This window comes from Pongo pygmaeus, chromosome 13 (genome assembly GCF_028885625.2).
Source record: "Pongo pygmaeus isolate AG05252 chromosome 13, NHGRI_mPonPyg2-v2.0_pri, whole genome shotgun sequence".
Taxonomy (NCBI): domain Eukaryota; kingdom Metazoa; phylum Chordata; class Mammalia; order Primates; family Hominidae; genus Pongo; species Pongo pygmaeus.
The window spans coordinates 55,626,452-55,648,007 of NC_072386.2; the positions used below are offsets into that span (position 1 = coordinate 55,626,452).

General features: G+C 40.0%; 1 long non-coding RNA gene across 2 annotated transcripts; it reads right to left on the reverse strand.

Moving 5' to 3' along the window:
• Window positions 1-5,156: 5,156 nt before the first annotated feature.
• LOC134737968 (uncharacterized) lies at window positions 5,157-20,620 on the reverse strand. Of its 2 annotated transcripts, none has more exons than XR_010123446.1 (3): window positions 20,536-20,620; window positions 10,185-10,328; window positions 5,157-6,660 (listed from the first exon to the last, which is right to left on the reverse strand). It is a non-coding gene; the product is annotated as an uncharacterized LOC134737968 (long non-coding RNA). The 2 variants fall into 2 exon arrangements; XR_010123445.1 differs by lacking the exon at window positions 20,536-20,620 and adding an exon at window positions 18,614-18,785.
• Between the last annotated feature and the right edge of the window lie 936 nt (window positions 20,621-21,556).

Genomic DNA, 21,556 nt, shown 5'->3' on the forward strand with positions numbered 1-21,556 from the left:
CTATAGCATGCATCAGAATCCCCTGGAGGACTGGTTAAAACACAAATTGCCGGTCCCCTTCCCACCCCAGGGGTGAGGGCCCACAAATTTGCATGTCTAATAGGATCCCAGGTGATGTCCTCAGATCACTGCACCGTATCAATGCCCTCCAACTTGAGAGGGAACTTGTTAGCAGGGTCGCCCTGCCACCACCACTTCCAAGTGATTCTGATGTAGGTGACCCACAGGTGATATTTGGGATAAATTATGTCAGCTAACAGTAGCTATAGGTAAGTGCATAGTATCTGTAATTCCAAACAGCATGGCACAATGAAGTGCTAAATACAAGTTTTAAAATAATTAGATGTGAATGACAGACAGCAATTAATTTTTTTTTTTTTTTGAGATGGAGTTTCACTCTTGTTGCCCAGGCTGGATGGCGCAATCTCGGCTCACTGCAACCTCTGCCTCCCGGGTTCAAGCGATTCTCCTGTCTCGCCTCCTGAGTAGCTGGGACTACAGGCACGTGCCACCACACCCAACTAATTTTTTTTTTTTTGTATTTTTAGTAGAGATGGGGTTTCACCATGTTGACCAGGATGGTCTTGAACTCCTGACCTCAGGCGATCCGCCCGCCTCGCCCTCCCAAAGTGCTGGGATTACAGGTGAGAGCCACTGCACCAGGCCAGCAATTAATTTTTAATGGACAATGGCAGTAACCAAAGATGACTTCAGTGATGCGTTTGGGCCATATAATTTGCAAAGTTTAGAGCAAAATGAAAATTTGGGGTCATTTGCTCAAACGGCAAGAAAAGCATATTAATGGCACCAAAGTGTAAAATTTTCCTTTCTTTCTCAGTCTCTCAACTTGTTATGCTGATTTTCACTTGCTATTTAATGAAGTTCAAAATTTTTTAAAATTGAATTGTTTACATAAATTTACCATTCTTTTTTTTTTTTTTTTTTTGAGATGGAGTCTTGCTCTGTGGCCCAGGCTGGAGTGCAGTGGTGCAATCTCAGCTCACTGCAAGCTCCGCCTCCCGGGTTCATGCCATTCTCCTGCCTCAGCCTCCCGAGTAGCTGGGACTACAAGCGCCCGCCACCACGCCCGGCTAATTTTTTGTATTTTTAGTAGAGACGGGGTTTCACCACGTTAGCCAGGATGGTCTCGATCTCCTGATCTCATGATCCGCTCGCCTTGGCCTCCCAAAGTGCTGGGATTACAGGCGTGAGCCACTGCACCCGGCCACCATTCATCTTTATGTTGTGCAATGTCAGCTTTGAATGCAAATTTAAGAGCATTTAATTCATATGCAAAATCACTGATATAACACAATTTATATTTCAGAGTTCCTACATATGTGTGTATTTCATTCTTACCAAAACAGGAAAAACACTGCACAAAACCGAGCTTCTTTTGTTTCACTTCTTTACATGTGCACATTCCATCAACACTCTCTACCTTCAGTTTATTATCAGTAAGGAAAGATTGAAGGAAAAGAAACTATGGTTGCCCTATCTTTCCCTTGCCTTCTGTGTTACCATTTTCAGTGTTAAGTGGTTAGCTAATACAGGGAAGTAACATGGGTAAGAATGGGTATAAGATTTCACTGTCAGTCTTTCTTACAACATCACTGCCTTCTTTCCATGTTGGAAGTGCTAGTTAGAGCAGAAATCAGCGCTTCTGTAGGATATCAGCACCCCTCCTACTTGGGCATACTTAAGACACTTTCCTTGTACTAACCCACTTTGAAGTGCCATGCATGATGGGTCCACTGAAATCCTGTGCTCATGGAATATCTTGAACACTTTATGTGAATAGGGGAAGAAAGAAGGAAGGAAACTCATATTTTGTGCCTCTCCTTTGCTCATGTGCATGCTCCACTGTCCCATCAGGCTTCACTTACAAAACACAAGTTCAAAAATAAAATTATTAAGAATTTCAAGACAGGGAGCACAGAGCATCAAACCATGCATAGGGCTCTTCTGAGCATGGGGCCCTGTGCCCTGCATGGGTTGCATACCTGCAAAGCCAGCCTATTTGGGTGCTAGAATGATGACACAGAAAATAGAAAATTATGAAGGGCATTCCAGACAGAGGATCGGGTGAGATGGAGGGAGTGGAGGGAGGCACACATTCAGTGTCATAAAAATGTAGGGGAAATCCATCAATGATAGACTGGGTAAAGAAAAGGTCATACATATATGCCATGGAATACTATGCAGCCATAAAAAGGAACAAGATCATGTCCTATGCAGGGATATGGATGAAGCTGAAAACCATTATCCTCAGCAAACTAACACAGGAACAGAAAACCAAACGCTGTATGTTCTCATTTATAAGTGGAAGCTGAACAATGACAACACAGGGACACAGGGAGGGGAACAACACACACTGGGGTCTGTCAGGGGCAGGGGGAGGGAGAGCGTCAGGATAAATAGTTAATGCATGCTGGGCTTAATACCTAGGTGATGGGTTGATAGGTGCTACAAACCACCATGGCACTCGTTTACTTATATAACCAACCTGCACGTCCTACACATGTATCCTGGAACTTAAAATAAAATAAAAATTTTTTAAATGTAGGGGAAACCCATGTTCTATCTCAAAAGAGGCTTCCTTTCTGTTAGACCTATGTAGTGATATGTAGACCTATGTAGTGGATCCAAGGTCCGGGGATCTAGCTGGCTGGGAATAGCTTATTCTCTTGAGAACAGTACCCTCAATCATGAGGCAAGGCCTTTTCTTCCTCCCTTTTCTCTATTAAAAATATAGCTTAAATTCATACATAAGATTCAAGGTAAATGTGAGATTATTTTATTTTCATGTGTTATATTTTCTCTCAAAATCAAGAAAACATCTCATAAAAGCTATATATGTTATTGATCAGTGTAATGGAAGTTATCAGAAGGTAATTTTCAGCCTCAAGTGCCTAGAGGATAGTTTCTTTAATGAAATTATAAGGAAATATTCCCACTTGTTTATAAGTTTTTTATATGAAACCATTTTTATTAAATCATATTGTTATTACTTTATTTTTCCCCTTGGTTGTTACTGTAAAATTCCAAGGCGAAACACCTAGTATGTTGGGGATTGTTTTGTAACAAAGCTAACATGTTATGAAAGAGTAATATATCTTTGCTTTTCAAATTACTACTATGTGAGCTAAAATTAGGTGTTATATCTATTTGTGTTAACCAAACTAGAAGAGACTTCTTACCAAAGTACCATTATCAACTAACATGAAATGCATTCACTTTTTGCCTGGAGATTACACATTGTATGTTGTAAATTAAAGTAATATTGTAAGAATCTGGTATTTAATATTTCAATATAAATTTCAATTTTAAATATGATATAAAGTATTTTCTAATGAGTTTTAATATATGTAGTTAACACATCAGGGTTCTAGACTAAATTCAAATATTCGAGATAAAACAATGTCTTGTTAATTTATAGCTTTTGGTATTGAATTTCAATTAGACAAGTAATTTGTTGTTTTGTTTTTTTTTTGTTTTTTTTTTATTGCCATGAGTAAGATTTTATTTTATTTTTTTCTTTTTTTTTCTCTTTTTTCTTTTTATTATTATTATTATTATTATTATACTTTAGGCTCTATGGTACATGTGCGCAACGTGCAGGTAAGTTACATATGTATACATGTGCCATGCTGGTGCGCTGCACCCACCAACTCGTCATCTAGCATTAGGTATCTCTCCCAATGCTATCCCTCCCCCCTCCCCCCACCCCACAACAGTCCCCGAAGTGTGATGTTCCCCTTCCTGTGTCCATGTGTTCTCATTGTTCAATTCCCACCTATGAGTGAGAATATGCGGTGTTTGGTTTTTTGTTCTTGCGATAGTTTACTGAGAATGATGATTTCCAATTTCATCCATGTCCCTACAAAGGACATGAACTCATCATTTTTTATGGCTGCATAGTATTCCATGGTGTATATGAGCCACATTTTCTTAATCCAGTCTATCATTGTTGGACATTTGGGTTGGTTCCAAGTCTTTCCTACTGTGAATAATGCTGCAATAAACATACGTGTGCATGTGTCTTTATAGCAGCATGATTTATAGTCCTTTGGGTATATACCCAGTAATGGGATGGCTGGGTCAAATGGAATTTCTAGTTCTAGATCCCTGAGGAATCGCCACACTAACTTCCACAAGGGTTGAACTAGTTTACAGTCCCACCAACAGTGTAAAAGTGTTCCTATTTCTCCACATCCTCTCCAGCACCTGTTGTTTCCTGACTTTTTAATGATTGCCATTCTAACTGGTGTGAGATGGTATCTCATTGTGGTTTTGATTTGCATTTCTCTGATGGCCAGTGATGGTGAGCATTTTTTCATGTGTTTTTTGGCTGCATAAATGTCTTCTTTTGAGAAGTGTCTGTTCATGTCCTTCGCCCACTTTTTGATGGGGTTGTTTGTTTTTTTCTTGTAAATTTGTTGGAGTTCATTGTAGATTCTGGATATTAGCCCTTTAGACAAGTAATTTGTTAGTACCTTCTCGTTGCAAAAAAATGTAAACACTACAGATAAATAGCAGTCCTCCCTGAGCCTCTAGAGGTAACAATTATTAACAGAGTAATAAGTATAATTTAAATGATTTTCTTTGCATTTATGTCATAATGTATATACAAAAATTTGATTATTTAATATGTCATGTCATTTTGAGATTTTGTTCTAAAACTTGCTTCTATAAAAACAAATATCAATATGTTATAGAGTTCTAAATAAATATATTCGTATAGTTTTTTTTTTTTTTTTTTTGAGACAGAGTTTCCACTTGTCACCCAGGCTAAAGGGTAGTGGCACAATCTCAACTCACTGTAACCTCCAGTTCCCAGGTTCAAGGAATTCTCCTGCCTCAGCCTCCTGAGTAGCTGGGATTACAGGCGTATGCCACCAGGCCTGGCTAATTTTTGTATTTTTAGTAGAGACGGGGTTTCACCTTGTTAGCCAGGATGGTCTCGATCTCCTGACCTTGTGATCTGCCCGCCTCGGCCTCCCAAAGTGCTGGGATTACAGGCGTGAGCCACTGCGCCTGGCTAGTATATATGTATTAATCTTGACTGCTGCCAGTATTTCTTAGATGTTTGTTCATTTATTCCTCTCTTAATGACACTTTGGCTGTTTCCAATTTTTTACTTTCCATACAATGCTATAATGAACAGCCTGCCATATGCCTCTTTATTCATATGCAAAGGTATTTTTGAGGATCCAAAAGAAAAAATAGAACCAATAAGTCAAAGGTATGCATTTAAATTCTTATAGATCCTGTCAAAGTACTCTCCAAAAAGACTTTGCCACTTTACATCCATATCAAATATCCATGCCAAAACTTGTTATTTTGAACCTTTTGAAATATTTGGGTAAAATAGAATAGAATCTTTAAAAATATTTAGGTAAAGACTTGTGTGGGTACTCTTAGTGCAAAGAGAGTCTAATATTCAAAATGTATTAATAAAATTAAGTATATTAACAGAGGATAAAAATCATAAAATACATACCAAACACGTGCTTGATAAAATCCAACTCTTTGTGATGGTTAATTTTATGTGTCAACTTGGCTAGGCTATGGTACCCAGATATTTGGTCAAACATATTCTAGATGTTTCTGTGAAGATTTTTTTAGATGAAATTAACATTAAAATCAATAGACTTTGAGTAAAGCAGATTACCTCTTGTAATGTGGGTAGGCCTCATTCAATCAGTGGGAAGCCTTAAGAGAAAAGAGACTGATCTCCCCAGAGGAAGAAGACATTCTCCCAGCAGACCGTTTTCAAGCTCAAACTGCTGCATTGGGTCTTCCTTGAGTCTCCAACCTGCAAGCCTACCCTGCAGATTTTGGATTTGCCAGCTTCTGCAATGGTGTAAGCCAGTTCCTTAAAATATCTATCTATCTATCTGTCTCTCTGTCTGTCTGTCTATCTATCCGTCCATCTGTCTGCCTGCCTGCCTGTCTATCCATCCATCCATCCATCCATCCATCCATCCATTCATCCATCCATCTATCCATGTATATCCATCCATCATTCATCTTCTTGGTTATGTTTCTCTGGAGAACCCTGACAAACTGATACACTCCTAATTTTAAACCAAAACAAAAAAGAAAGAAAGAAAAAAAAAACTCTTAGTCAATTAGCACTAGAACCAACCTTTTTGAATTTGATAAGGGTATCTGCTGCAATCTATAATAAACAGCATACTTAATGTTGAAACACTGACATTTCCATCTAAGCTGGATACATTTGGTTATTGTAACCATGATTATTTAAAATTGTACTGAGGTCCCTAGACAAAATGATACAAAATAAATTTTAAAATGAGAGGTATAAATATGGGGAAGAAAAAGACAAAACTGTAATTATTTGCAGGTGGTGTGATAATCTGCTTAACCACGTGAGACAACCAATGATCAGTGCATTAGAAGGTCTTCCCATCTCTGTGTAGCCTCTTCAGCTCTCATGTTAGACTACTGCCTTCCAGTTTCCACCTCCTGCTCCCATCTCAGGTCAGCAACTGTGGTTTCAGTCTTTCTGTGAGGTGTTCTCAGGGACAGAGCTCCCTGCTTGTTATCACAGTTTATTGTTTGCTGGTTCAGCGCAGTCTCTGGAGCAGTGCCGTTTCCATAGATCCATTCTCTGCATGTGGGATGTTCACAAACCTAAAACAGGAGAAGTTTATTTACAAACTCTTTTAACATAGAATCATACTTGTAAGAAAATGGAGGGTTACTAACAACTAATCAGATTAGAAAAGAAGGAGATGGCTAACGTCACACCTCTAGCGAGGGAGATGGAATTGGGACCCAAGTGCCTTGACTCTTAATCTAGTGCTCTTTCCTAATACCACATGGATGTATGAACATAATAGTAGCAACATTTGTTGAGTGCTTACATATGCTAGGGATTATCTTAAGTGCTTCATGTGAATTAATCTGCTTAATTTTCACAACAGCCCTTCGAGGTGGATGCTTACTTTTACTGTTCTCATTTTAAAGCTGAGACAATTGAAGTACAGAGAAGTTAAGTAACTTGTCAAAGATCACATGGCTAGAAAAATATGGAGCTAGAATTTGAACCCAATCAGTGTGTGCTTCTCTATCATTATCATCATCACCATCTCATGCTTTCGAGAAGCCTCAAGAAAAATTCCTCCCTGGGTTTAACCTCTTTTCCATTAAAATAAATAAATAAATAGGCCAGGGGCGGTGGCTCATGCCTGTAATTCCAGCATTTTGGGAGGCCGAGGCAGGTGGATCACGAGGTCAGATGATAGAGACCATCCTGGCTAACATGGTGAAACCCCGTCTCTACTAAAAATACAAAAAATTAGCCAGGTGTGGTGGCGGGCGCCTGTAGTCCCAGCTACTCAGGAGGCTAGGAGCTGTAGTCCCAGCTACAAGGAGAATGGCGTGAACCCAGGAGGCAGAGCTTGCAGTGAGCCAAGATTGTGCCACTGCACTCCAGCCTAGGTGACAGAGCGAGATTCCGTCTCAAAAATAAATAAATAAATAAATAAATAAAATATTGAGGTTTTCTAAAAGGCTACTTAGAAAAGATCCAATACAGAGTATAGTTCCTGGCCTGGTTGGGTTCTCGTCACTCCAATATCATCAGCCTGTCCCTCTGGTCACTTCTTCCCCAAATGTACATGCAATGGAGATTCTTTACACACCTCTCAGGCTAACTCACTAATATCCTTTCCAGATATTAGTATTAATATAATTCTGGAAAGAACATGGACTTCAGAGTATAGACATGAGTAAGAACCCAGGCTTTTCCTCTTCCTAGCTATATGGTTCTTCTCTTAGTGCTCTCCTCCTTCGAGGGATCATTGTCAGGATGAAATAAGTCATTTGCTCCTTTACTTAAATATTTTTCATCCCTGATGCTACATTTGTATAGCCTCATATCTTTAGTAAGAGCCAGACAGCAGAAATCCTACACCCAGCTCTGTCGCTCACCAACTAGGAGACCTTGAGCAAGTACTTAACCTTGGTTACATTCCTCTGTGCCTCAGTTTCTTCACCTGTATGGGGATAGTAATGGTATCTCCCTCCCAGGATTCTAGTGAGCACTAAATGCATTCAAATATGTAAAGTTTTAGATGAGGACGTGGGATACAGAATCCATTACATAAAAGATGGCTATTATTATTATTATTGAGTTGTGTCTGTCCTGGAAATACTGAGATGAATGAGAAGCTCATAGTGAAGGAGTCAGATGCATGAAGGGACCCTTAGAATCTAACGCAGTTAAATGTGGTTAAAAAAAAAAAAGGATGTGCACTGGGAGATCTGAAAGCCTAGAAAACAGACCCCTGACCTGTGATAAGGAGACAAGGGAAATCTTGCTGGAAGAAGGTAACCTGAGCTGAGTGTAAAGGATGGATTCAGAATCAGTCAGTGCTGTCAGAAGTGGGAGGCATGATGTATGACAAGCCTTCAACCTGGTAGACATGAAATACATGTTTCATCCCTCTACATTGCCCTCCCATCTTATTCCCTGCTGATGGCTTTTCTTTCCAGGCTGAGGCCTCATACATGCAGACATCCCTTGGCCTAAGTGTACAACCTATCTGCACCTTTGGTTACCTCTTTTTCTAGGCCTCCTTCTCTTCAGAGGGATGAGCAGCTATCTTGCGCATTTCCTTACTACCAGGACCAGAAATGCTGTATTCCTCTTGAACCAGGTGGGATAACCCCATCAAAACCTGACCAGGTCAACCATACAGTAACTCTATAACCTTGCAAATCCCAATTCCCTCAAAGCAAATAGAAGAATCCTCACTGACCCCAAACATGCTCCCAATCAATAGAAAATCAGCTTCATTAACTTATAGTCCCTCCAGACTTGCCTGTAGGTTGCCTATCTTTATAATGATAAATTAGCAGTGCTTCTGTGTTATCTTCCTTGCTCTACTGCATGCCCATTTTATCTGGAGCTCTTGACAAGGTGAAGTGGACAAATTAAAAATTGTATATTCACAGAGAACTGTGTGTGTGTGTGTGTGTGTGTGTGTGTGGTTATTGTTGTTATTGTTCTGTTAAGAAGACTGTCTGCTATGAGACTACAAGTCTCCATTTTTAGTCTATTTTTCAGTTGGTGTAAATAAGTATTAGTGCTCTGGGTTTTGGTTTTGCTTATATACAGTAGATGCTTTTTCCCAAGCAAAAATATACCATCATTAATAGGAAGGAAAAAAATAAACCATAAATAATTCAGTTCAAGGCAGTATCCAGATTCTGACTTGAGGGTTCCCTAGGTGTAACACCCTAGCATTCTAGAAGTCAGGCTTGATAACCCCACAGTTAACAAAGAAATGTCTGCCATGCAATTACATAAAAATTGTAACTTCTGGGTGATAGAAGATACTATAAAGAAAGCTAAATGACAAATGACAAACAGAGATATTTGTAACAGGTACAACAAAGGATTTATATCCAGAATCTATAAAGAGCTCCTACAAATTGATGTGAATAAGGCAAATGTCCCAACAGAGAAATGGGCTTGAGAAATGAACACGCAATTCACAGACGAAAAGCAAAAACTCAATAAACACATGAAAAGATTTTCAACCTTATTAGTAATCAGAGATATGCAGATTAAAACCGTAATAACCTATCTGTTTCTCTATCACATTTGCAAAAATTTAGAAGTTTGAGGACCTGGCACTTTTATACAGTATCAAACTCTTTTAACACAGAATTATACATGTAAGAAAATTGAGGGTTAGTAACAACTAATCAGATTAGTATAAATATAGACATAGTATTAGATATAGACTGGTAAATCTGTTATTATTTTAAATATATCAATTTTAAATTGACCCCTCAATTCTACTCTAGGATTCCATTCTACAGAGATGCTCACCCATATGTGCAAATATTTAAGTAATAGGTGTTGATTGCACTATAATTTGTATACAGCAATAAATTTGGAAAATTCATATCAATAAAGGAGAATTTAAATAAACGTTAGTTCACTCATAAGATGGAATACTTTGCCAACCTTGAAAAGAGCAAGATAGGCTTGGAAAGACTGCCACAGCACATTATTAGTAAAGAAAGTAGTTATTTTCAGCGCTTTGGGAGGCTAAGGTAGAAGGATCACTTGGAACCAGGATTTTGAGACCAACCTGGGTAACATAATGAGACCCCACCTCAACAAAATAATTAAAATTTACCTGGATGTGGTGGTGCATTCCTGTAGTCCTAGCCACTCATGGGGCTGAGGCAGGAGGATCACTTGAACCCAGGATTTCAAGGCTGCAATGAGCCAGGATCAGGACACTGCACTCCAGCCCAGGCAACAAAGCAAAACACTGTCTCTTAAACAAAAATAAAAAGTAGTTACAGTGCCATTCATGTTTTTGAAAGTCATGTAGCATATTTACCTATAAGTGTGTGTAAATGCATGGAACAAAATTAGAGAAAGACACAGAGCTATTAGATTGAATTACATGATATTGTAATGTTTGACAGTTTTTGACCTAAAAAATGGCAATGTCATATGGTTCAAGATATTATTAAAATAATTAAATGGAGTACAATACAGAAGGTATATTTAAGAGAAGAAACACATTTTATAGTATTCTTTAAGTCTTTATAGGGGTTATGCATTTATGTATCATGGAATAAAATGTTTAATGTTTTAAAAGTAAAACTCCAGATTTGACATATTTGTTATGAGTAATAATTGCTTACCTTGTGATATATGTCTACGTGATTAATATGTGTGCACCTAGTGTAGTATGTATATGTGTATATGTATAATTCAGAAATAATCCTATTATGATCATTACTGCAAATCTTACAATGTACCAGGCACTATGCCAAACACTTTACAAACATTATACCACTTAATCTTCACAATAATATGAGAAAATATTAGACTCATTTTTCAGATAAGAAAAGAACCACTGACACCAATAACTCTGTCTACATCCCATCTGAGAGAGATTAACATGCCCACCATCACAGGACTAGCATGCAATAGGATGAAGATTTGAATCTGAGCAGTCTAATCCAAGAGCACCGATCACAATCACTATGCAACCAAGGCCTTAGACCACGTACCTCCTCCCTGTATTGTGACCCCTGTTTGAAACCACAGCTTCAGTGTGGCAACCATTTAGACCATCAATGGCTGTTGTGCCATTGAGATGATCAGTACTTCTAGGCTTGCCACCAGCAATACCCTTTTTCACATTGTTTTCAGTTTTGGATCCCACATTTTGAAAGATTCTTATCCTGATCAACATGTAATAAGTCATAAATAAATTCCATTGATTCTATTATTATTTACCCATGTTTTCATCTGCATCCTAGAAAACACAATTGGAATATTTAAATAGACAACACAATTGGAATATTTAGACATGTTTTTAAATGAAAGGACCATTTACAGAAATACAGATAAGTTTAAGACAGTGGGTCTCAACTTTGCCCCTTGAGGGACATTTGGCAATATCTGTAGACATTTTTTATTGTCACAACTGGGGTGGTTGCTATTGACATCTAGTGGGCATAGGCTGGGAATGTTGCTAAACATTATACAATGCCCAGAACAGCCTGCACCAACAAAGAATTATTTGGCCCAAAATATCAGTAGCGTTGAGGTTGAGAAATCCTGCTTTAAGGTAACAGACAAAAGATGATAAGGTGCTCAGGACCTAGCAACAGGAGGAAGCCATTACCACCCGTAGGTCTGAGGGGGAGAAATGAAACAGTGTTGCAAACACCCAAGTGAGATCCAGGTGAGGGAATAGGGAACTGCCTAACAGAAGTTATGGTCAAAGAGGGAAGCAGGCATTCCCAGAACAGCACAAAGAGGGTGAGGAAGTAGAAAAAAATACCACATTTTTTTTCTCTTTCCACCTTCTAATCTTCTGATGGTGATTCAGGGTGCCCAGGTGTTGCAGTTGTTAAGGTTGGCCTTTCAGAGCAAGGGCAGGGCAAAGAAGGGAGAGGATTGAAACTCAGGGATCAGGGAATGAGAGAAAAGAGAGAAAACCAGTATAATGCAATTAATAATTTCAATGTTCAATAAGGATTCATAATTACAAAATGTTATGGATTGAATGTTTGTGTCCCGCCAAAATTCATATGTTGATGTGTATGATGAGGGGGTTTTGGGGATGTGAGGACTTTTAATGCAATTAGGTTTAGATGAGGTCATAAGGATGGAACCCCCATCATGGGATTAGTGTCTTTATAAGAGGAAGAGACTAGTGTTTTCTTTTTCTGCCTCTCTCTGTTAATCTCTCTCTGTTCCTCTACCTCCCATATCCCTCCCTCTTCTTCCCCTTCTCATTCTTCCTCTCCTCCTCTCCCTCTTTCTTTCTCTCTTCTCCCTCCAGTTCCTCTCTCCCTCCTCCCTTCCACATCTCCCCCTCTCTCTCTCCCACACTTTCTACCACTCATGTGAGGATACAGCAAAAAGACAGCTGGCATGCAAAGGGTCCACACAAGGAAACAAATTGGCTGGCACCCTGATCTTGAACTTCCCAGCCTCCAGAACTGAGAAATAAATTTCTGTTGTTTAATCTGCCCGGTCTAGGCTATTTTGTTATAGCAGCCAAAACAACTAAGACTCCAAGAAAGTGGTGATATATTGTGAAATCAGGTAAACCCTGGCTGGACTGCGGGGTTAGTACGCAATAAGTCAAGTAAGCAAACCAACTCTGGGCAGTCACTGCTACCCTTTCCTTTATTTGGGGTGTTGTCCAAGTTTGACCTGTCCTGGAAGCATGCTGTCAGGTATCGTCACTTCCTGATCCTGGCTCCAATAACCCTGTCAAGACCACTAATCATTCATGTTTCACAAATCCAGTCATCAACAGCCAATCAGAGTGTCCAGTGTAGACATTAAATGGCTATAATTCCTACCAAAAACATAGAAAAATTGTTGTGTCAGAGAGCCAATAACTCATTATGGCTCCTTTAGAACTTTAAAAAATATAAAAAAAATAATTCATCCGAGCCTCCATCAACTCCAGGCTGAAAGCCCCTGAAACAGCACGAGCATGCACTCATTCCAGAGGTCACAGAACCTTCTGTTAGGTGCCACATCAGACTGAAAGTGCACCCTCGGTTGTTGGGATGAGACTGTCTTCCTCCAGCTGTTAAGAGGTTGGAGTCATTCATAATACCAAATTTATGTGTTACATGTTGAATATTTAGAATGGCTTTGACCTATAGATCTTAAGCCTCCTTAAATAGAAATAGTTCTGACTAATAGATCTCTTTAGCATTTTAGTGAGTATCACAGGGGTTCAAGAGAAGCTGAGAGCTGAGCGGGCTGAGGTAATATGAGAAGACTTCATAAAGAAAGTGGCCTTTGACTGCATCCTGATTGATGTTTAGAATGTGTGAGAGACAGGCAAAGTGATTTTCCCATGAGAGAGAAGTTATGGGATAGTTCTGGAAGAGCTTCTGTGTATAGGATACTTGACCTGGCATTCACTTACCATGAGAGGCAATGTAGGCTAGTGGTTAAGAGCACAGCCTCTGGAAATGTCTCATTCTCAAAGCATAGCTCTACCACTTATTAGATGTTTGTGCCTCAATCATCTTATCTGTCTCATTGGGGTAGTAACTTACCTCATGGGTTCACAGTGAATGCAATAATACATATAAGTACTTAGTAAGTATTTCCTCTATATTGGCCATTCTTAATACTCCCAACATCCCAATCAAATTGGGCTGAATTGGAGGGATGCATTCCAACTGGACTGCCAATACCTCCTTACAGAAGAGAGTTACTGAGATGAAAAGAAAATTAACTATATTCTTCCACTTTATACAGCTGGGATGAGGAAAGACTAGGACTCAAACTGAGGAGTGCTGCTTGTTTCTAAATTCTGCATACCTTCCTCTCTCTACTGCACTGTCCTGTGTGCTCAACAAATGTGTTTCACTAGAGGCAATAGAAGAGCCAACACAGCTTCATTCTATTTTTTTTTTACCCCCTGGCTGAAACAAGCTATTTCATTATAGAAGATTGTATTGTGTTACACACCCCAATGCTGATATTGGATATCTCAATCACTCCAAAACAAATAGGTTTAGATTCTACCCAGCCTCTACTCCTTTGTTTTCTTAAAATGAGTTTTCTACCTTAGTATTGCTTTCATTTCATAAATCTGACAAATAATAGTAATAACAAAAACAAGTAACACCACTGATTAAATGCTTACCTAGTGTGCTAAGCATTTTACAGGTAATCTCTCATTTAATCATTACAATAGCATCTTATTACCTCAATTTTTACAGTTGTTGGAGTAAGGATAAAAGAATTAAGCCAGGCTTGGGGCGGTGACTCACGCCTGTAATTCCAACACTTTGGGAGGCCTAGGCGCGCAGATCACGAGGTCAAGAGATCAAGACCATCTTGGCAAACATGGTGAAACCTCATCTCTACTAAAAATACAAAAATTAGCTGGGCATGGTGGCGTGTGCCTGTAGTCCCAGCTAACTCGGGAGGCTGAGGCAGGAGAATCACTTGAACCCGGGAGGCAGAGGTTGCAGTGAGCCGAGATCACACCACTGCACTCCATCCTGGTGACAGAGTGAGACTCCGTCAAAATAAATAAATAAATAAATAAATAAATAAATAAATAAATAAAAAGAAAGAATTAAGCTGCTTGCCTAAGACCACACAACTAGCCAGTTTAGTAGTTGGAATTTGATCCCAGGTCTGTATGGTTCCACTGTACACTATCCTTAATTCACGATGTGTTTCTTAGAATATTCTGTAAGCATAAGATTAAGAATTATAATTGTCACAGTCATCAAAAAGACTTCAAACTTTGTTTCATATGATGGGATTATTTCACACAGTAGAATATTCTCTTCAACCACAATTTACACAGAAGCTCAACGTACAGAGATGATTGACCTGCTTCTCTGGTTACAGTGGCACAGCCCATATTTAAAACTACCTACCTCCCCCCATGAAACCTTTTCATCTCCCAGCCTTTAACTCTGATGGAAACTGAGGCACGCGGCTTTAAAAACAAGTGAAATGCTAATAAAATGTAGACCCTATTTGAATATTGATGAGAGGTGTTCAAATGTAGATAGAAATGTAATTATTCATATCCATAAGAAAAAGCTGCTCATTAGTATTAGTGTGATGTTATATGATTGTCCTGATGTGATACAGATAAAAATATATAAAAAGAATGTAAAATTGTGTAATCTTTCAGACTAGCAAGCCACCTAAGTGATTTTAAATGTTTTCGTTAAGAAATATAGCACTGGAGGGGTGGAGCAGGATGGCAGAATAGAAGGCTCCACCATCATCCCTCCGAGGACAACAATTTAACAACTATCTACACACCAAAAAAAACCTTTGTAAGAACCAAAAATCAGGTGACCATTCATAGTACCTGGTTTTAACTTGTATCACTGAAAGAGGCATTGAAGAGATAGGTAAGACAGTCTTGACTCACTCATGCCATCCCTCCCTCTGCAGCATGGTATGGAGAGCATTTCTGTGCCCTGGGGAGAGCCAGCAATTGTAAGGCATTGAACTCAGTGCTGCCCTTATTATGGCAGAAAACAAAATCAGACCAAACTTAGCTGACACTCATCCACGGAGGAAGCATCTAAACTAGCCCTAGCCAGAGGGGAATAGCTGATCCCAGGGTCAGAACTTGAGTTCCCACAAGCCTTACCAACATGGGATAAAGTATGTTGAAACCCCAAATAAACTTGAAAGGCAGTCTAGGCCACAAGGAATGCAACACCTAGGTGAGTCCTCGGGCTGAACTAGGCCCAAAGACAGTGGACTGGGTGGGGTGTTGTGGGGAAGACACACATGATCTACTAAGATTAGCCAGCCTGGATGGCTAAGGGAGTGCTGGCATCACCCCATCCCTAACCCCAGGGTGCACAGCTTGCAACTTCAAAATAGACTCTTTTGTTCTGATTGAGGAAATGAGATGAAAGAGAGGGAAGGACTTAGTCTCGCACCTGAAATAGTAGCTCAGCCACAGCAGGATAGGGCCCTAGTCAGAGTCATGAGGCTCTCTTTCCAGGCCCTAGCTCCTAGACATTTCTGGACACACCCTGGGCCAAAGGGAACCTGCTTCCTTGAAGGAAAAGACCTAGTCCTGGCAGAATTCACCATCTACTAACTGAAGAGCACTTGGGCCCTGAATAACCAGCAGCAATGCCCAGGTACATTGAGTGCCTTGGATGAGACACCGAGACTTTCTGGCTTTAAGTACCAGCTCAGCCACAGTGGGTAGGGCACCAAGTGGGCTCTTAGGGTCCTTGATTCCAGGACTTGGCTCTTGGATGGGATTTCTGGACCTTCCCTGGGCCAGAGGGGACCCCACTCCTCTGAAGGGTGAGTCCTAGGCCAGGCAGTATTTACCACAGTCTGGCTGAAGAGCCCTTGGGCCTTAAGGGAAGATCAGCAGTAGTCTGGCAGTACTCCTGATGGGCCTGAGGTGATAGTGGCCATGAGGTGAGACTCTTCTGCCTTTGGTAAGACTTCTCTGTTTTTGAAAGGGAAGGGAAGCATGGGAAGGGCTGCATCTTGTGGTTCCAGTGCTAGCTCAGCTGCAGTACAACAGAACACCAGGTAAATTTCTAAGATTTTTAACTCTAGTCCCTGGATCCTGGATGGCACTTCTGGGCCTACGCAGGGACTGGGGGAACTCGTTGCTCTGAAGGGGAGGACATAGGCTTGGGTGGCTTTGCCACTTGTTGATTGTAGAGCCATAGGGCTTTGAGTGATCGTGTGGTAGCCAGGGAGTGGTTACAGAAGGCCTTGAGAGAGACCCAGTGCTGTGCTCACTTCAGGTCTGACCCAGTATGGTGCTAGAGGTGGTGGCCAAAGGGGTATTTGTGTCACTTCAATCCCAGCTCCAGGTGGCTTAGAAACAAAAGAGGGACAACATTTGTTAGGGAGAAAGTAAGGGAGGAGAACAAGAGTCTCTGCCTGGCAATCCAGAGAATTCTTCTGGATCTTAACCAGGATCATCAAATTGGTACCTCTACAAGTCTGCAAGAACCACAGCATTACTGAGCTTGGGGTTCCCCCTAAAGCAGATACAGCTTAGATCACAAAACTCAAGTCCTTTTGAATATCTAGGAAGTCTTCCCAAGAAGTTTGGGTACAAAAAAGCCCACACTGAGAAGACTACAATAAACACCTATTTTTTTTTTTTTTTTTTGGAGACAGAGTCTCTCTCTGTTGCCCAGGCTGGAGTGCAGTAGTACAATCTCGGCTCACTGCAACCTCCGCCTCCCAGGTTCAAGCGATTCTCCTGCCTCAGCCTCCTGAGTAGCTGGGATTACAGGTGCGTGCCACCATGTCCAGCTAATTTTTGTATTTTTAGTAGAGACAAGATTTCACCCTGTTGGTCAGGGTGGTCTTGAACTCCTGACCTTGTGATCTGCCTGCGTTGGCCTCTCAAAGTGCTGGGATTACATGTGTGAGCCACAACGCCTAGCCATAAACACTTAACTCTTTAATGCCCAGACACAGATGAATATCTACAAGTATTGAGATAATCCAGAAAAAAATCACCTCTCCAATGAACTAAATAAGCCACCAGGCACCAATCCTAGAGAAACAGATACATGTGACCTTTCAGAAAGAGAATTAAAAATAGCTGTTTGGAGGAAACTGAAAGAAATTCAGAATAACACAGAGAATGGATTCAGAATTCTATTAGATAAATTTAACAAAGAGATTGAAATAAAAAGAATCAAACAGAAATTCTGGAGTTGAAAAATGCAGTTGGCATACTGAAGAATACAACAGTCTTTTAATAACAGAATTAATCAAGCAGAAGAAAGAATTAGTGAATTTGAAGACAGGATGTTACAAAATACAGTCAGAAGGGACAAAATAAAGAAGAATAAAATACAAGAAAGCATACCTACAAGATCTAGAAAATAGCCTCAAAGGGGAAAATCTAAGAGTTGTTGGCCTTAAAGAGAGGTAGAGAAAGAGATGCGGTAGAAAGTTCATCCAAGGGGATAATAACGGAGCACTTCCAAAACTTAGAGATATCAATACCCAAGTACAAGAAGGTTATAGAACACCAAGATTTAACTCAAAGAAGACTACCTCAAGACATTTAATAATCAAACTCCCAGAGGTTGAGGACAAAGAAAAGATTCTAAAAGCAACAAGAGCTCCATACAATGGGGCTCCAATACATCTTGCAGCAGAATTTTCAGTGGAAACTTTATAGGCCAGGAGAGAATGACATGATGTATTTAAAGTGCTAAAGGAAAAAAAAAGTTTTACCCTAGAATAGTGTATCTACAAAAATTATTCTTCAAACATGAAGAAGAAATAAAAACTTTCCCAGACAAACAAAAACTGAAAGATTTCATCAACACCAGACCTGTCCTACAAGAAATGCTAAAGGAAATACTTCAATCAGAAAGAAAAGAAAGTTAACGAGGCAAAAGAAATCATCCAAATGTACAAAACTCACTGGTAATAGTATGTACACAGAAAACCACTGTATTAGTCCATTCTCATGCTGCTATAAAGAACTGTCCAAGACTGGGTAATTTATAAAAGAAAGAGGTTTAATGGACTCACAGTTCTGCATGGCTAGGGAGGCCTCAGGAAACTTACAATCATGGCAGAAGGGGAAGCAAACACATCCTTCTTTACATGATGGCAGGAAGGAGAAGTGCCAAGTAAAAGGGAAAAGCCCCTTACAAAACCATCAGATCTTGTGAGAACTCACTCACTATCATAAGAACAGCATGGAGATAACTGCCCCATGATTCAATTATCTCTCAATGGGTTCCTCCCACAACATGTGGGGATCATGGGAACTACAACTAAAGATGAGATTGGGTGGGGATTCAGCCAAACCATATCATTCTACCCCAGCCCCTCCCAAATCTCATGTCCTCACATTTCAAAACATAATCATGCCTTTATAACAGTTTCCCAAAGTCTTAGCTCATTCCAGCATTAACTCAAGAGTCCAAGTCCAAGGTCTGAGGCAAGGCAAGTCTCTTCTGCCTATAAGCCTGTAAAATCAAAAGCAAGTTAGTTACTTCCTAAATACAAAGTGGGTAAAGGCATTGGGTAAATACACTTTTTCCAAATACGAGAAATTGGCCAAAAGGGGCAACAGATCCCATGCAAGTCCAAAATCCAATAGGGCAGTCATTAAACCTTAAAATTCCAAAATGATCTCCTTTGACTCCATGTCTCACATTCAGGCCATGCTGGTGCAAGAGGTGGGCTCCCATGGCCTTGGACAACTCCACCTCTGGGACTTTGCCTGATACAGCCCCACTCCCAGCTGCTTTCATAGATTGGTGTTGAGTGTTTGCGGCTTTTCCAGGCACATGGTGCAGGCAGTTGGTGGGTCTGCCATTCTGCGGTCTGGATAATGGTGTTGCCCTTCTCATAGCTCCACTAGGGAGTGCTCCAGTTGGGACTCTGTGTGGGGTCTTTGATTCCACATTTCACTTCCACACTGCCCTAGCAGAGGTTCTCCATGAGCGTTCCACGCCTGCAGCAAACTTCCACCTGGACATTCAGGCATTACCATATATCCTCTGAAATCTAGGTGGAGGTTTCCAAACCTCAATTCTTGATTTCTGTGCACCCGCAGGCCCAACACCATATGTAAGCCATCAAGGCTTGGGCCTTGATCCCTGTGAAGCAATGGCCTGAGCTGTACATTGGCTCCTTTTAAGCATAGCTGGGACACAGGACACCAAGTCGTGATACTGTACAAAGCATCAAGGCCCTAGGCCTAGCCCAAAAAACCATTTTTTCCTCCTAGGCCTCCAGGCCTGTGATGGGAGACGCTGCTGCAAAGACCTCTGACATGCCCTGGAGACATTTTCCCCATTGTCTTGGCAATTAACATTTGTCTCCTCATTACTTATGAAAATTTCTGAAGCTGGCTTTAATTTCTCCTCAGAAAGTGGGTTTTTATTTTCTATTGCATCATCAGACTGCAAATTTTTCAAACTTTTATGCTCTGCTTCTCTTTTAAATATATGTCCCAATTTCAAACCGTATCTTTGTGAAAACATAAAACTGAATACTTTCAACAGCACTCAAGTCATTTCTTGAACACTTTGTTGATTAGAAATTTATTCCGCCAGATACCCTAAATCATCTTTCTGAAGCTCAAAGGTTCCACAGATCTCTAGGGCAGGGGCAAAATGCCTCCAGTCTCTTTGCTAAAGCATAGCAAAAATCACCTTGATTCCAGTTCCAACAAGTTCCTCATCTCCATGGACTTCATTGTCCATGTCACTATCAGCATTTTGGTCAAAGCCATTCAACAAGTCTCCAGGAAGTTCTAAACTTTCCCACATCTTCCTGTCTTCTTCTGAGCCCTCCAAACTGTTCCAACACCTGCCTGTTACCCAGTTCCAAAGTCACTTCTACAGTTTGGGATATCTTTACAGAAGCGCCCCACTACTTGGTACCAATTAACTGTATTAGTCTGTTCTCATGCTGCTATGAAGAAATACCCGAGGTGGGGTAATTTATAAAGGAAAGAGGTTTAATGGACTCACAGTTCTGCATGGCTGGGGAGGCCTCAGGAAACTTACAATCATGGTGGAAGGCACCTCTTCACAGCATGGCAGGAGAGAGATGAGTGCCCAGTGAAGGCAAAGGCCCCTTATAAAGCCATCAGATCTTATGAGAACTAACTCACTATCATGAGAACAGGATGGGGGAAACCACCCCATGATTCAGTTGTCTTCACCTGATCCCTCCAATGACCCATTGGGATTATGGGAACTACAATTCAAGATGAAATTTGGGTGGAGACACAGCCAAACCATATCAACCACAGAATATTATAACACTGTAACTGTGGTGTGTAAACTACTCTTATGTTAAGTAGAAAGACTAAACAATTAACCAACAAAAAATAAGAAATACAACAAAAAATAACTACAACAACTTTTTAAGACATACAGAGTACAATAAGAAATAAATAGTAACAGCAAAAATTAACAAAGCTGTGGGGATGAAATTAAGGCATAGAGTCTTTATTAGTTTTCCTTTTGCTTATTTGTTGGTTTGTTTATGCAAGCAGTGTTAGGTTGTTATCAGCTTAAAATAACAGACTATAAGATAGTATTTGGAAGCCTCATGGTAACTTCATACCAAAAATCATACAACGGATACAAAAAGAATAAAAAGCAAGTGACTAAATCATACCACCAGAGGAAATCACCTTCTCTAAAGAATGACAGGAAGGAAAAAGAAAGGAAAAGAAGACCTCGAAGCACCCAGAATACAAATAACAAAATGGCAGGAGTAAGTCCTTATTTATCAATAATAACAATAAATGTAAATGGACTAAATTCTCCAAAAGTCATAGAGTAGCTCAATGGATTAAAAAAAAAAAAAAAAAGGCCCATTGATCTGTTGCCTACAAGAAACATACTTCATCTATAAGGATATACATAGACTGAAAATAAAGGGTTGGAAAAAGATATTCCATGCCAATGGAAACAAAAAAAAGAGCAGAGTTAGCTGTAATTATATTAGACAAAATAGATTTCTAGACCAAAACTATGAGTA